Below are 11,064 nucleotides of genomic sequence, written 5' to 3'. Positions count from 1 at the left end.
GACTTTGCGTGCGCTGCAGGATTTTAATCCATGACGGTTACTAATGGTTTTCTTTGAGACTGTGGTCCCAGCTCTCTTCAGATCATTGACCAGGTCCTGCCGTGTAGTTCTGGGCTGATCCCTCACCTTCCTCAACTTTCTTCTGAAACTTGTCAGTCTATTCTTGTTCTGAGAAATGAAGGCTATTCCATGCGAGAAATTGCCAAGAAACTGAAGATCTCGTACAACGCTGTGTACTACTCCCTTCACAGAACAGCGAAAACTGGCTCTAACCAGAATAGAAAGAGGAGTGGGAGGCCCCGGTGCACAACTGAGCAAGAGGACAAATACATTAGAGTGACTAGTTTGAGAAACAGGCACCTCACAGGTCCTCAACTGGCAGCTTCATTAAATAGTACCCGCAAAACACCAGTCTCAACGTCAACAGTGAAGAGGCGACTCCGGGATGCTGACCTTCTAGGCAGAGTTACAAAGAAAAAGCCATATCCCAGTCTGAGATATGGCTTTTTCTTTGCAACTCTGGAAAGAATGTTGATTCAGTGGGTTCTCTTTCATTTGCAACCGTCAGGTAGGTTATTAAAGTCCTTCATTTCCCATACACAAACCCCTTCTGCCCATGACACACACACACGCATGACTCAGCATACTACCTCCTATACAAAATTTTACATTTTAGTCATTTAGCAGACGCTCTTATCCAGAGCGACTTACAGTTAGTGAGTGCATACATTATTTTATTTATCATACTGGCCCCCCGTGGGAATTGAACCCACAACCCTGGTGTTGCAAACACCATGCTCTACCAACTGAGCTACATCCCTGCCAGCCATTCCCTCCCCTACCCTGGACGATGCAGGGCCAATTATGCGCCGCCCCATGGGTCTCCCGGTTGCGGCCGGCTACAACAGAGCCTAGATTCGAACCAGGATCTCTAGTGGCACAGCTAGCACTGCGATGCAGTGCCTTAGACCACTGCGCCACTCGGGAGGCCTCAAAATCTAATGTGGACTGGGTGTGATGAGGCCAAGGAATAAACACTCAGTGGAAGTAATTAACGTTATTAATGCGGTGAGAAGGAGAGCCCTGAACAGTCACACACTCCAGGTCGAGGCAGAGAGACTGAAACGAGAAGAAATGGCGGCTAAAGCATGCAGCGTCCTGATCACGGGGGCCAACCGAGGCCTGGGTCTGGAGATGGTTAAACAGATGGTGGAGTCTCCCCGGCCGGTCCGCCAGTTATTTGCCTGCTGCCGAGACCCAGACGGGCCCAGAGCTGAGGTGAGAGCAAAGCTGCTGCTGCTACTGCTGGAGAGAGGAGATTGGAGTGTTCCTTATTCCATCTTGTTCTTAGGGCAACTATGTCCTTGAGGGCAGAGCCATGTATGTAGAGAGTTGGGCCAACTTTTAGAATGTTGTATTTTGTTCTAATTCTAGACATTCAGTTACTTAGCCTTATTTAAATATTCCCCATATAATGTTAATGGGGCGCTCACATGGCTGCCAGAGAATGTTGTAGTAGTGTCATGTAAATGCATCATAATGCAGAAACCTCAATGGCCCATCTCTAAGTACATGGCTCTGCTCGAGGGCAAACTCCACTGAATAAGAAAAACTAGAGCCTTCCTGGAAGTGTCTGTAAGAGTATTATCATATGTTTACTGTGTCTAACCAATAATGTGTCCTTTGTGTTTAATGGTCTGCGAGACCTGGCAAAGAAGCACCCCAACGTCATCACTGTCATCCGTCTTGGTGAGTACTCGCTCTGTTCCATTCTTTTGTTTCTTCACGCTCTAGCACTAGGATTATTGAGCCTATTAATGGCACTGTTGTCAATCTCACCAGTCCCAGCATGCACTTGTATTTCCTGTACTGTATGAATCACATGGCAGAGTGCCAGGTTACTCTGAGCTGGCCAGCTGGGATGTTTGACTGGATACTGGGGTTGACTAGCCCCAGATCTGTTTGTGCTTTCAGGACAATTACCGTTAGGGGTGACAAGACAGCACAAACAGATCAGGGTTTAGTCTAGCGGTTGACTGACTGTTTCTTCTCTGTGTCTGTAAGACGCCACAGACCCCTGCAGCATTAAGGAGTCAGCCAAGCAGGTGGGCAGTCTGGTGGGGAAGGCTGGGCTCAACCTGCTCGTAAACAACGTGGGGGTGCTGTCTCACGGCAACATGCAGACCACAAGTACCCAGGACATGCAGGCCGTATTCAACACCAACATCATGGGCCCCATGAACGTCACTAAGGTGAGAGCAGAGAGCCAGAGAAACACACACACACATACATTTTAGAGGAGGATATTTTTTAGAGGAGGATCTTTTTAGAGGAGGACACTCAAAATGTTTTTGTTTTTCCTAAGGTCTGCAAACAAAAGGTGCAGAATACTGAAGAATGATTAATCATTTTTGTTTTCCCTGTCTCCCGCTCTGCCCCTGTGGTCATCATTAGTAGTTTCTGCCTTATCTGCAGGCAGCAGCCACAGCCAATGGGAAACCAGGGATGTCCTGCAGTAAGGCAGCTGTGGTCAGCAGTTCCAGCACGGTGGCCTCCATGGCAACCGTCAAGGAGATGTATCCTTTCTTCCCAGCCATCTCCTATCGCATCAGCAAAGTAAACAGACCTCTGTTACCCTGCCTATTATCACACATCCTCTCCCATCACATTATATTCCCTGTCGGGTTAGCCCAGCCATGTCAGTGGAGGCTTTTGTCATTTTAAATCGGAGGACGGGCTCATTGTAATGGCTGGAATTGAATACATGTCATGTGTTTGATGAGTTTGATACCTTTCCATTCATTCCATAGTCATGGTTCTACATCCAGTCTATTGTCCTGTATCCTCTCCTCTTTAACACCCTCCCTCCCTTCTCTCTTCCTGCTCCTCCTCTCCTCTCCTCTCAGGCTGGTCTGAACATGCTGACGCTCTGCGCTACAGAGGAGTTCAGGAAGGATGAGATCCTGTTTGCGGTCCTGCACCCGGCCTGGGTCCGCACTGACATGGGTGGAGAAGAGGTGACTGGCAGGGTGGTTCTATTGACCGCATTGACCTCAGGGGTATGGAAAGGATGTAATGAACAATGTTTAAGCCCCTTAGAGCCGTGTTGTCCAAATGGTCCATCAGGAGCAGGAGTCAGGACCCAATACTGGGTCGTGGCATAAGCCTAAGACTGGGATTTGGTCTGATGTACTGTTTTGATTATCTGGAGGGGTCAAGACAAAATTTGAAAGGCGTTGATTACTCATGGCACAATAAAGTCTAGGAACCACTATTGCCACAGAGGCTGACCATGTATGTGTTTACTATGACCACCAGGGGGCAATCGATGCTCCAGAGAGTGTGGAAGGACTGCTGCGCATGATGGACTCCCTCACTGAGAAACAGTCTGGGGCCTTCCGGGACTATGAGGGCAAAGTCTTGCCTTGGTAAACTCACTGGACTGTACTGAACACTGGAGAACTCTGAACAATATTTTATAATCTTTCTATAAACCTTCTATAAATATGCATCAAATACACATGACTACAATCAAGTGGTATCCCCAAAAATCTATTAAATGGAACATTTTAAAACATTTTGGGGCTTTTATATACAGGAATTGTAATATTCATTGTATCGAATCGAATCGTATATCTTCATTCATCTCACACATGCGTTTTACTACACATACCATAATATGGCAAAACAAGCCAATGTCAAATGGAGTCTTTCGGTAATAAACAGTATATGATTTCTTCTATCGATAAAGTAAAAAGGCAATCAAAACAATCTCTAAAAGATCTTACAAATTGTTTTTCACACACACCGTGCCAAACATTTCACTATGCCATTACCTATGTGTCTTGTGGCTGGATATGTGCCTTGGATGTACAGCTAGCACTCTCTTTGAATGGTACTGTCAGAACCCCTCCTCATCACCAGGTGGCGCTGTTCCACACAGCCACTTTGACCGGGCAGATCTTCAGCGGGCCAGGGTTGTTGCCATTGATGTTGGCCCCAGGGCAGAAGAAGGGGAACATCCTCTCAGTGAACAAATCATTGAAGGTGTAGATGGACGTCATGTTAACAGGGTTGGAGAAGGTCACCTCCCCAGAGTCGTAGTCCAGCTGCACCCTGACCCTCTTCAGCTCCCCTGTCAGTTTTAGAGGGGTGCGTGGCCGGGTCATGGCCATGTACTCACCCTCGCAGTGGGAGATCATCCACAAGCCGCCCTCAGGGTATCCTGAGATCCGGCCCTTCCTGTTGATGGACTCCTTGACCACACCCAGCATCCAGTCGTCCTTGTCCCCCACCTCTACCTCCCAGGCGTGGCGGCCGGTGATGAAGCCCTCAGAGCCCAGGACGAACACAAAGTGGTCAAAACGCTCTGGGTTGTCTGGGAGCACCTGCACATGACCGCTATTGGTCACACTGGTCAGGTCCTTGTTCAGAGAGAGCCAGGAGTAGGCCGTGTTAGGGTCCAGAGTTACAGGAGCTGGGAGATGGAGAAAAGGGCTTTATTGATGGGGGTGTACGAAGGAAACATTTTTATAAAATATTTACAAGTTGTGTATCTAGTAATAAATGAGTTATCGTACATCTATCAAAGTTAGTAGAAGTTAACTAGAACATTAGTTAATGCAGTTGTAGCTAACTAGCTACCCAACAAGTCAAAGACTGGAGCATAAATAGACTACTGTACTCTTGCTGTACGTACTGTACTCTACCAGCCCCACCATCTTCTCCCAGACCTTGTACTTGAGGGAGCTGACATGCTTCGCCACGTTGATCATAGCCCCTGAGATCTCCTCTGGACCCTTCAGAGGTATCACAGCTCTGCAACAATATAACAGCCAGTTAGTTCTAGTTGGAGTTTGGTACATTACATTATAAGGGTATTAGCTTCTCAAGTCAAAACACTTACCTCTTCTTTGTGTTTCTGTAGTTCTGAAATGGGAAAAATACAAATGTGTTGTAACTGTTTGTACTGTTAATACTGCTGGTTTATAAAAGTTCCTATTCTTCTTACCTGAAGAAAAAGAGCGTCACTAGAGGCTATCTCATTATCAATAGCGATGATGGCATGAGAGAGGGTGAGGATGTCTGCGGTGATGCCCTCTGTCTTCTTCCTCACCAGATGTCTCTTCTGTTCTTCTTCCTCCTGTAGGATAGCTATCCTGGCTTCCTCCTGTAGGATAGCTATCCTGGCTTCCTCCTGTAGGATAGCTATCCTGGCTTCCTCCTGTAGGATAGCTATCCTGGCTTCCTCCTCATTCTGAAGGAACTGCCTGAGCTGCTCAAACTCCTCTCTGATGTGATTCTCTGTCTGCTGGGTCTGGCTCTGGACAAACAGGAGAAACGGGTCATAGGAGAGATAGAATCTTATATACAACTCTATAACAGTGGCACACAATTTATTTATTTTTTATTTCACCTTTATTTAACCAGGTAAACCAGTTGAGAACAGGTTCTCATTTACAACTGCGACCTGGCCAAGATAAAGAAAAGCAGTGCAATAAAAACAACACAGAGTTACATATGGGGTAAAAAAACATAAAGTCAAAAATACAACAGAAAATATATATACAGTGTGTGCAAATGTAGCAAGTTATGGAGGTAAGGCAATAAATAGGCTATAGTGCAGAATAATTACAATAGTATTAACACTGGAATGCTAGATGTGCAAGAGATTATATGCAAATAGAGATACTGGGGTGCAAAAGAGCAAAATAAATAACAATATAGGGATGAGGTAGTTGGGTGGGCTAATTTCAGATGGGCTGTGTACAGGTGCAGTGATCGGTAAGGTGCTCTGACAACTGATGCTTAAAGTTATTGAGGGAGATAAGAGTCTCCAGCTTCAGAGATTTTTGCAATTCGTTCCAGTCATTGGCAGCAGAGAACTGGAAGGAATGGCGGCCAAAGGAGGTGTTGGCTTTGGGAATGACCAGTGAGATATACCTGCTGGAGCGCAGACTACGGGTGGGTGCTGCTATGGTGACCAATGAGCTAAGATAAGGCGGGGATTTGCCTAGCAGTGATTTATAGATGGCCTGGAGCCAGTGGGTTTGACGACGAACATATAGTGAGGACCAGCCAACAAGAGCGTACAGGTCACAGTGGTGGGTAGTGTATGGGGCTTTGGAGACAAAACGGATGGCACTGTGATAGACTACATCCAATTTGCTGAGTAGAGTGTTGGAGGCTATTTTGTAAATGACATCGCCGAAGTCAAGGATCGGTAGGATAGTCAGTTTTACGAGGGCATGTTTGGCAGCATGAGTGAAGGAGGCTTTGTTGCGAAATAGGAAGCCGATTCTAGATTTAACTTTGGATTGGAGATTCTTTATGTGAGTCTGGAAGTTGAGTTTACAGTCTAACCAGACACCTAGGTATTTGTAGTTGTCCACATACTCTAGGTCAGACCCGTCGAGAGTGGTGATTCTAGTCGGGTGGGCGGGTGCCAGCAGCGTTCGATTGAAAAGCATGCATTTAGTTTTACTAGTGTTTAAGAGCAGTTGGAGGCTACTGAAGGATTGTTGTATGGCATTGAAGCTCGTTTGGAGGTTTGTTAACACAGTGTCCAATGAAGGGCCAGATGTATACAAAATGGTGTCGTCTGCGTAGAGGTGGATCTGAGAGTCACCAGCAGCAAGAGCGACATCATTGATATACACAGAGAAAAGTGTCGGCCCAAGAATTGAACCCTGTGGCACCCCCATAGAGACTGCCATAGGTCCAGACAACAGGCCCTCCGATTTGACACACTGAACTCTATCTGAGAAGTAGTTGGTGAACCAGGCGAGGCAGTCATTTGAGAAACCAAGGCTATTTAGTCTGCCAATAAGAATGCGGTGGTTGACAGAGTCGAAAGCCTTGGCCAGGTCGATGAAGACGGCTGCACAGGCAAGCCATTGAGAACAAAGTATCTTATGACCTAGATATATCTGATTTCTGATTTGTGCGATAAATGCAATAAATTCTAAATAACTTTATTTTCCCTCAAGGGGAAATTGCTTGGTCGAACACCAGGCACTTGTATTTGAGCAAGCAGTACAAGGCACAACACATATTACTGCTTTGTCCACATGAGGTTAAGACCATATTTTCAAGGGTTTGTTTTTTCAAAGGCATTCCTCCAACTATTTACAGACTAACAGTGTGTGAGCTAAACATCAGTCAGTGTTGTGTTGGGATCTGCTGATGTCCCACAGTTTCAGACGCCCTGTTTGTTGATACCTTGATGTGCACAGTTGTGTCATCACACTCCTGCTTGGCTTCATAGAGGCCACGGAGGCTCTTCTTCAGAGGGATCAATTGTTGCTTCATTTCTTCCTGAAGGAGAGAGAGGAGAGAGAGAGAGAGAGAGAGAGAGAGAGAGAGAGAGAGAGAGAGAGAGAGAGAGAGAGAGAGAGAGAGAGAGAGAGAGAGAGAGAGAGAGAGAGAGAGAGAGAGAGAGAGAGAGAGAGAGAGAGAGAGAGAGAGAGAGAAGGTTTTTAGAGAGACTGCTGTATAGTGTATAAGAGCGTCTGGAAGCTTAGCTCAAGAAAAGCTAGTCATGCTAAAGCTCATCTGAGGTCATGCATAGGCTGCTGTTCAGCCGTAATCAGGATATTTTGGTGATACTTTCTTAGTTCTCGATTCAGAATAAACTTTTATCTTGTTAACGTCTGTGTGCAGTTGCAGGTGGTACTCCAAAAACCAGAGAATATTCCGAAAAATCCACTTTTTGTAACGAGTGAGAAATGCCTCTTGCATGTGTATAGATCTTTGTCATCTACTTCTACACGTGGCCACGTTGTATAGAAACGACTAGCTCCTGCAAAGACTTTGGGAAATGCGAGATGTGCGGCAGCTAAAATGGCGAGGAACTTCCTCGCGCGGTGCAATAAGTGGATTTAATATTTTTCTGAATTTTCTCTGGTTTTTGGAGCACCACCTGCAACTGGACACAGACGTTTATGAGAGACAAGTTTATTCCGAATCTAGTGCTTTGCACTAGCATACAGTGTAACCGTGTATGGAAGCATTCACATATCACCTTACAATGTGTAGCTTTTTTTTGTTGGAAAGCCAACTAGCAGATACAGTATCAATGGCTCTGGATCTCTCTCTAAATGTCATTGTTGTGAAATGTGGCACATCAATGACAATCATGTTTCACAATAGTTATGTTTGATTGCTGACTGTACTGCTTCAAGTTTATACTGTTGCTAAAACAAGCTGGATTAAGAATACATTTTCAAGGTAGTATGGTCAATATTAAAGTAGTATATCTGAATAAAAACATTGAAATTAAAAGATTATCTGACAGAATACAATATTTGCAACACCATAAAAGAGAGGGTTACACAACCATCCAAAAATGAATGATACGAGACAAGCCATTCTAACCTTGAGCTCCTGGGACCCCTCCTCTAGTGGGATCACATGGTGGCCCTGGTGCCTCTTAGATGTGTGACACACACAGCAGAGCACCTCGGCATCGTCCTGGCAAAACAGCTTCAGCACCTCCCCGTGTGTAGGGCACTTCGCCTCAGACTTCACTGGGACACCCCCTCTGTCCGGCCACCCACCCGCCTCGCCCTGGTTCCTCTGCTCCCTGAAGAAAGTTTTGGCCACGTTCTTCAGAGCCAGGCTCACCGTGGGCTCCGTCAGGGCACACTTCATGCGGCACACGGGACACTCGCGCCTCGCCTTCTTCTGGTTCAAGTTCTGCACTTGAGCACCACAGGGTCCCGGAAGATCTCGCAGCACACGGGGCAGGTTAGCTCGTCCTCCAGCATGGAGCCCGAGTGAGAGGACACGGCCCTGGGCCGCAGAGCCATGTCCACCTTAGAGCTCTGTAAGAACGAGGGTTTCCCAGGCTGGGAGGAAGCCTGTGGGCGTTGCGCCATGACTGGCTCCTGGATCATAGCTAGAGACTACTGTGGTGTATTCCCTTTTCAGTGGAGGAAATATCTTTCAGTAGTGCTGTAGCATCTACTCTTTCCTGAGGAAAGTTCTCTGTCAGCTCTATCCCTCATCCAGGAACAGACACTGGACTGATAGCTAAGGGCACACAACATGGACATAGTAAATGAGGGACATGAGATCACATCCTATAGGTCACCTGGACTTGTAGAACAGGTCCTGCTCCGCCCCCCAAGGGAAAAGTGTCCTTAAAAGTCAAATCACCTCCCCCGGCGTCCTACCTACTGTACCTGCCCACAACAGGATTCTAAGAAACTAGTCCTTAGTTATTATGCCTAGCCCAACTGACCTCCCAGTCAGAGTCAGTCTGCCTGTTTCAGAGAAATGAGAGGTGGGAGTGTCATATGTGGGTAAAGCCTGGAGCAACATGTGCTGCAGTGGGAGTAGGGTTAGGAGGCCTCCGACTGGGCACTAACGGGTTGAATCAACTTTGTTCCAACCTAATTTGTCAGCGTATTGTGATGTGAAATCTACGTGGAGAATACATTGGATTTTTTTAAAGTCATCAACGTAAACTATTGTTTTGAGGGTGAAATTTCAACCACAGGATTATGTCATAATTGTAACACATTTTCAACATAGACAAATCTTCCCACTGGGCACAGACGTCAATTCAACGTCTATTCCACGTTGGTTCACTGTAATTTCATTGAAATTACATGGAAACAACGTTGATTCAACCAGTGTGTGCCCAGTGCGTTGTATAAAATATGTTGAAGTCAGATGCAGTGGCTGCCCATTCATTAGGGTGTTAGGGGCGGTGCCCCACTTGTGATTGGTCCAAAAAAGTGAAAGATCTATATATATACTGTATATTGTTCAAAAAACATATATTTTATATATATATATAGTTTTTATATATATACACTACCGGTCAATAGTTTTAGAACACCTACTCATTCAAGGGTTTTTCTTTATTTTTACTATTTTCTACATTGTAGAATAATAGTGAAGACATCAAAACTATGAAAAAACACATATGGAATCATGTAGTAACCCAAAAAGTGTTAAACAAATCAAAATCTATTTTATATTTGAGATTCTTCAAATAGCCACCCTTTGCTTTGATGACAGCTTTGCTTACTCTTGGCATTTGAAGATGGACCTTCCTGGGTTGTTGAAATGAATGCCCAGACCTTCTGGGTCTGCTCTATCAGGTACTGAACAGATTACACTAAAGAGCAAATTGCAATGAATTTGTAATTAAATAACCTGAACCGGACATCCACATCCATCAACAGTCGAAGGACAGAGCAATACACTTGCTAGAACCTTCTTGCGGATCTGGTAGGACAATTGTTTTTAAATCTGTGCCAGTAGCGATTTTAGCATGGAAATCTTGGTGGGGCAAAAAAAAAATGTAGATGCATGCCAGCAAAGCCACTACACAACACAACACTAAACAATACATTAATTGCACTATAACGGTGACAAACGGTGCCCATAAACTGTTAGGGCCTACATAAAGCTATCCCAACAGCAGAGCTTTCTTTTCAGCACTATGGAGTGAATCCTCACCACCGCTACACCTGGCTATCAGCGGAGCCTTGTCTGGCAGCGAAACAGTTAATTCAGCCTCATTTACTGCCTTTTAAAAAACATAGCTGATATGGCTGACTTGCTTAAACAAATGTGGTTTCTACTTACAATTGAGATGTACAAACTATATCATAAGGAGACCATGAGCGTATAAGAGGCAATCCGTAATTTCGATTAAGACATTAATGAGCGAGCTAGGACGGATGTAGTCAATATAACTATTTGTTCAGCACTTTTGAAATGTACAGCGACATAATTCTGAACATGGGCCGTTCTTACAGTATTCTCCCTGTATACCAAGTCAGAACCGTAGGATAAATAAAGGGGGCATGTAAGCAGACAATGAAAGCTCTTACAATATTCAATGATAACATTTCTCTAAAACAGGCTATAGGCTACATGTGCACCACCAAGTCAGAACAGTAGGCTAAATTGAGGGGGAAAGGGACCAAATTATTAGGGTGAGGCACATGGGCTACTAACAGTTTACTACACAACATACAATTAGTATTACTTTCTTAGCTACAGTATTCATATCTCCCTGGCATATTACATAATTTATGCAGAACC

General features: G+C 45.2%; 2 pseudogenes; one reads left to right on the top strand and one right to left on the bottom strand.

Moving 5' to 3' along the window:
• The first annotated feature begins 959 nt into the window (after positions 1 to 959).
• LOC121551939 lies at positions 960 to 3,432 on the top strand (annotated as a pseudogene).
• A 76-nt stretch (positions 3,433 to 3,508) lies between these two features.
• On the bottom strand, positions 3,509 to 8,989 carry LOC121550749 (annotated as a pseudogene).
• Positions 8,990 to 11,064: the final 2,075 nt, after the last annotated feature.

Source organism: Coregonus clupeaformis, unplaced genomic scaffold, assembly GCF_020615455.1.
Source record: "Coregonus clupeaformis isolate EN_2021a unplaced genomic scaffold, ASM2061545v1 scaf1894, whole genome shotgun sequence".
NCBI classification, from domain to species: Eukaryota; Metazoa; Chordata; class Actinopteri; order Salmoniformes; family Salmonidae; genus Coregonus; species Coregonus clupeaformis.
This window is presented reverse-complemented; position numbering and strand designations above follow the sequence as displayed.